Raw genomic sequence first — 6,674 nt, 5'->3', positions numbered from 1 at the left:
ACAGTTCACACAGTGGCAGTATCTGAACTGGTGGCTGTGAGTGTGAGAGTGAGTAATGGCATTTCTTTTTCACTACTGTATTCCTTCTCTTTCATCTCTTGCTTTTCCATCACTGCCTGACCAAGTGGCAGTTCTTGGATATCTGAAAGGAGAAAGGCGTAAGAGTAGAGTAGTGATGAGAGAATGGGGAAAGTAAGAGGTGCATGCTTTCACAATCTGTAGCTTGTATATTGGAAGAGATTGTGGAATGTGGGGGAAGTAGGATGTGAGAAGGAGGATTAGATAAGAGGAAGCTATCATCTTCGAGATGACCTTTCATCCCAACTCAAAATGTTAACTTTGTTTCTCTCTGCAAGATGCTGCCTGACCTCCTAAGTATTTCCAGCAGTTTTTGTTTTTATTTCAGCATCTGCATTATTTTGATTTTGTATACTGTCATCATCAATAGTTTCAGACCCGCTGATGGTTACAGTCGCAATGATGGCTGATCCAATGATAATGACCACCATTTTCTCCATCAGGGTGAGGACATATATCAGTTAGGGACTGCTGCCTCTGGTTATGCACCAATTTGTCCTGTAAGAGAGAGGGAGGTGTGTCAGTGAGCGTGATGCAGTGGGCAGAATTTTCCGCTCCCCTCAGCAGTGGGACTTGTAGCGGGCGGGGGCACAAAATATGGAGTAATGACAAAAGTCAGTTTCCCACCGGCAGAAATTAGTTTGAAATTTTGTTCTCCCGACTTTCATGGTGGGCTAAAGGCAGGTCGATTTTTCCTCTGCTCCATGCCGAGAACTATATTTGCATTCCTTTGCATCATGTGAAGACTCATTAAAAATACAACGTGCCGGAATCATCTCCAAATTTAAGAACGCATAATTAGAACGGTCTGTTTCATGACCCATGTGTAAGTGACGTGAACCTGCTGACCTTCACTTCACCAGCAATTTCGAGGTACCTAGATGCTGATTTCACCTCCATTTAACAGCGGTGTTGCAGGATTTAGGTGCTTGTCACGAGCTGCGCCAAGTCTGGTGCACAGGTGGCAATACCGGTGGGGCAGGGGGGTGGGGGGGTGCTGCTGCGGGCTTAGGAATGACTGGAGCCGGGAGATGGGGAGTGAGCAGACCAAGGGAGAGAAGTGGGGAAGGCTGAGGCTTGCCTTGAGAGGGGGTTGACTGGAGCATGGGAGGGAAGGGGGCAAGACAGATCCATGACTAGGTAGATGGTGGGTGTTGTTAAAGGTACAGAGGATGGTGGTGTGAGACTGTCCTGGGACCAAGCCCACATTGTTGGAGGCTGACTGGACCATGCTAGAAGGCTCTACATGGCATGCATGTCTTGGTCCTGTTCCTGGAAGGAACAAAGCCTCCCTCGGCAGTGACAGTGGGGCACAGCATGGTGTGTGGTCAGCCAGTTACAGATTTTGGTCCTGGGGTTGGAGGATTTTTGCTAGGTGGCAACTGGCACAGTCATGGTCAGAGGAAGCATCTGCGTCCTGTAAATTGGGAATTGGTAAGTCATGGGAGGAGGGGCTGCTATTGGATGGTCTCATAAGGGGTAGGGTGGGTGGCCCTGAAAGTCACGATGCATGTGGCCTCAAGAGGAGGAGGGGTTATGTCAACAAAAGGCATGGGGACATCAATGTTAAATGGGGTGGAGCAGGACAGGAATATCAACATGTATGAAGATTGGTACCAGGGTAACAGGAGGGGGCAGGAGAGTGATCAGAGGAAGGGAATATGGATGCAGTGAGGATGGATGAGGATAGGAGGGACTTGGAGGGAAAGAGAGAGAGGTTGGAAGCTGGTCACCCAGACAAATTGGAGCACCAACATGATGATTAAAAGCTTGGGATGATGCAGTTGAAAGATAATGCTTGAAAAAAATTGCCTGGGATGGGTCTGAGTGCGTGTGGGATGAGTCAACGACTGCAATTTCGGGACAATTGAAGGGGCACCCTGATAATTATCGGCTCAAGACATGCAGATCAAGGCTCAACTGAGAACTGTTAATGTGCGTCAAATGTCAGTTGAAGGAGTTTGGCACCTTAACTCCTAGAGTGCATTCATGCGAGAATCTGTTAAGGCATGGGGCAACATTTGATTTGGTCTGATTGGCCACGTGTCTGTCACAGAGGCATGGAAAAAGGGAAGGAGGATCAAACAATTGAGGGGCCGTGGCTGCTGCATATAAGCAACATGCTCAAGATAAGGCCCCACATTATTGTTTGATTGGTTATGGCTTGCAGACCACAACGCTTGCTGTCATGAAATTAGTGCAAGGCTGGTCTAGTGTCTAGGCTAAAGCAGGGAAACTGACAGCAGCATGACTGAGGGTAAGAATGCCTGGCTGTATTCATCCTGATCAAAGCCTCTTTGTTAATGCGCTGTCATGTCGGCGGGGAATGCTCAGCCACCTGTGAACTTTCAGGATGTGCTTCAGCTGCAAGTGGTGGGCTAGGGATGCCATGTCTGGAATGAGGGCAGACCTAGGGTGTCCCACTGGGTTGGCAAAGGAGGGAGCATTCCAGGGTAAGGTGCAATCATGTCTCTGTTCTATTTATCCACAGATACAAGGTGGAGCGTAGAATGCAGGCAACACTGCCTTCTTGTTAGGTTTGATGTGAGTGAGGAGAAGGAGGGCCTCTCTCCATTTGGCACAGCTCAGGGAAGAGTGCCGCCATGAGGAACAAGAGCCAATGGGGCCCCAGGAAGAAACAGATGCTGACAAGGAGGGACAAAATCCATAGAGGTGTTTGGTGTGACCAAGGATCTATAGAAGATGCCTCTCATACATGGAGATGAGCAAAAGGCAGTGCTGCAGATGTTTTCACTTGTCTAGAGATGTGGTGGATCATATCTGCTGCATTCTCCCTGAGAACCTCACTCCACACAGACTGGGAGGTCACCCAACACCAGTCGCTCTGAAGTTAACCGGTGCACTCAACGTTTTGCCAGTGGGTTGTTCCAGTACTCCACTGGAGACCTCTGTGGAATCTCATAATTGTCCACTCATAAATACATAAGGGATGTGACAGATGCCCTTTGCAATAAAGCACACAATTACTTGCAGTTCATCATGGTTGAAGGAAGCCAAGGTTGCCAGAGCTGTGGGATTCGCAGCAATCTCTAGCTTCCCACAAGTGCAAGGCACTATCGACTGCCCAGTAAGATTTATCAATAGAAAAGGGTTCCACTCTTTAAACGTGCAGCTGATCTGTGATCACTGAAAGCAGATAATGCATGCTCGTGTGTGGCACACTGGGAACTCACACGACTCTTACATCTTGAGTGATTTGCACATGCCACAGATATTTGAAAGCCCTCGGCGCCTTCAGTGTTGGCTCCTCGGTGATAAGGAGTACAACCAAAAGGTGTGGCTAATGACTCCCATTCGTCGTCCACACAGTGCATCTGAGGAGAGATACAATGCAGCACATTCTGCAACAAGGTCCTTAATATAGCAGGCCATTGGCATGTTAAGATGCATTTCAGATGTTTGGACTGATCAGGCAGGGCTCTCCAGTACTCTCCACAGAGGGTGCCCAGCATCATCGTTGCTTGCTGTGCTGTACACAACCTAGGGCTGTAAAGGGGGGATGAGTTGCCACATGGAGAAAGTACACCTCTCCTCAGATGAGGAGGATGTGGAACAGGATGATTTTGAGGAGGGCAAGGATTCTGACGTGCCATAGGAAGAGGCCATTGCATGGGCACAACGCAGAATAAGTGCCTGGAGACCCTCATAGTGACAAGATTCCAGGGTGAATAAGGCAAAGACAAGCTAATAAGAGTTATTCTGTCCCTTCGATGCAGGGTAGATATTATGAACTTCTTTGTCATTTTCAACATAACAATGAAGGTGTTCATTCTCACAATGAATAGTCACATTCATGCATAACGATGGCCTCATCCTTGGAAGGCTAGGCACCCAAGGGAACATGTGGCTGTTCTGTAATAGGATAAGTGCTCCACCAGTTCTTGATCTGAAGCATTCAACCATGGTGTTATGACATGGCAAATGATGTGTGCCAGGTGGACCAAATCCACAAGGGAAACTTGGTTGTGCTATTACAATAGTTTTGCAATTTGTATTTAATACGAGAAGATGTCTGCACTAAATTCAGAAGTAATGAGTCCACCAAGACCTTTAGAGATTTTAAAAAAAGCAAAATTAAAATATTTATTAACAAAAGTGAAAACTTCCAAGTACATACATACGACTACAATGACTTACTACTATAACAAATCCCAAACTTCCTAATTGACCTGACTCCCAGTTACATACTTCCTTTAAAGCAACTCTCCAAAATAGATTTTAGATTTAAAGCAAACCCAGCAAGTTAACACAGTGCCCACTTGACAGTAGAATTCCAAATGGCTTTTCTCCAACTTAAATTACTTTACATAGCAGACTTATTCACAAATGGCTGAAAGATTCTTGAAGTCTGTTTCACATACTCTTGTTAGATCTTAGATGTCCTTCCACACATAGCCTTTCATTCTCCTTTATATATGTTTCTCTCTTTTTAATATGTAAATTCTATTGTTACATATATCTTTGAAACTGTATCTTCCTCATAATATAAAAACTTCCACGTTGCCAATATTGTCAGTAACCTTTGGGAAAAATAAACACACTCCTTAGCCTTGCTTATCTGGCTAGTTGTAAACAGACTAACATCCCTTGAAATCCAACGATCCCTTCATTTATCTAAAAATGCAAATTCCCTGCACACCTTACATGCTAAGCCAGCATCCATGTTTACTTATTAGCATGTCAAGCACATTCCTACACTTAACTTCCTTTGATGATTTCAAGCTTGCAGTCTACTTGACTCAAAATGTAATTAAATCACACAGACAGATCCAACTATAATCACACCCATAAACCTACTTTGCAATAAACAAGAAAAATATTATGAAAATTATATCTTCATTGCAATGGTGCCAACATTTCACTGGCCATGGCAGCCTTCAAGAGACAGAAACACTATTGCAAACATCAAAGCGCTCATGGCAGTATGCCAGGAGCTTAGCAAGGCAGCTCAAGGAGGAAAATCATCAGTCACTGAATATCGCTTGACTGTCTAAAGACAGATCTAAATCCAGACAGCAGCATCTCTCCAAATGCTATCTCTTATGCATGATTAATGGTGAGGCTGCAAATTGATACTGAGCCCCAGAATGACATCGCTCTTCAGGACACTGTGACCTGTCACTCTACAGCTTGGAAGCGAACCTGTAGGATAGGTTACCTTTGGGAGTACAGAGAATGCTTCAGCAGGACCATCATGTGATCATTGAAAGGCATTCATGACCCTGCCTTCATCGGAAGCCTCCAAAGTTAATGTCCAACATTGCCCTGGCATCTGGGAGGGATGTGGCTCACTCAGTATTGACACATCATTTAATGATAACTTTGTACACACATTAATACTGAAGAGTACTCAGGAGATGTGCTAGGGCATGCTTTAATCCCATTCCAGTCCTCCATGTTTTTGACCTCCCAAATTTCAATATTTTCAAGGAACCCTAACACATGGGATTGCACCATAAAATCCATATTGAATTACCCTCTGTGACCTGACACAGTGATTCTGTCAACCCAATCTAGGCAGCCCTACAGGCACAAGCTAACATGCTCACATGTAATAGGCTAGTATCATCAGGCCGGGCACACACCACTGACATTGCACACACATTGCCGTCTAGCAGATACTTCAAATGTTCACAAGTGGAACCAACTGCCATGGCTCTGCATCATGCAGGTGGAGAGTGGGAACTAATAAAGGAGCTTCAAGTGTAGTAACGAGATAATGCTGCAGGCAGCTGTGAAAGACTGTGGTCCTTAATGATGACCCATACTGTGACCAAAACCTGACAGACATTAAAATGCACACTATTGTAAAGTGAACTTCATTGGAGTAACTGCAACACGGCTAGCGATCAAGTCCTATAACATACACCAACAGCAGACTTCAGTGCTGCTTATCAGCATGATCAATAACTTTCCAAGAACAATACTCATGAGGCCACATTATTAGTTCCTCTGATGCAAGGCTTACATTTACATTGTCTAACCATCATGTTCATACAGGAGCTGCCTTTGTTCATTTTGCTTTTGTGGAACTAAAGGTGACTGACTGAGATGTAATTGAGTTGGGCAACATGGAACTGAGGGACACAATGGGATACACTTGAGGAGGGGGATCGTCAGTGACCCTTAAATGAACACGGAACATTGAATCAAAAGAGCCATTCAGTAACTGACATTGTAGATATATTTTGCTTCTCTCACTTAAAGGTGCAAAGTATATACGTGATTGAACACCCGTGCCACTACTTTGCATTCATAATTTCTTAATTTTCCTAACTCTACTGCCACGTCTTGATGCAGCCCTGACATCTGCAGCAGAGGCGGAGGCAACCTGCTGATGCTATGTCCTGTTGTCTGAGATGACTTTGGCGGGCGTCCTCTGGAGGCCTGAGGCCTGGTGGGCCCTGGCCTGCTAAAGGTCTCCTCCTCAGCCTGACTAGCTGGAGTTGATTGGGTCACAGGCAAAGGGGATTTGGAATGGCTGGACACCCTTGGAGTGTTCTGGGTGGATGCCCCCAGGGTGTCTGGCTGATACTCCTCCTCCCTTTGGATGTCAAGGGCCCCTCCATGACTCC

This window comes from Cetorhinus maximus, chromosome 16, assembly GCF_964194155.1.
Source record: "Cetorhinus maximus chromosome 16, sCetMax3.hap1.1, whole genome shotgun sequence".
Taxonomy (NCBI): domain Eukaryota; kingdom Metazoa; phylum Chordata; class Chondrichthyes; order Lamniformes; family Cetorhinidae; genus Cetorhinus; species Cetorhinus maximus.
Note: the sequence above shows the minus strand (reverse complement) of the source record.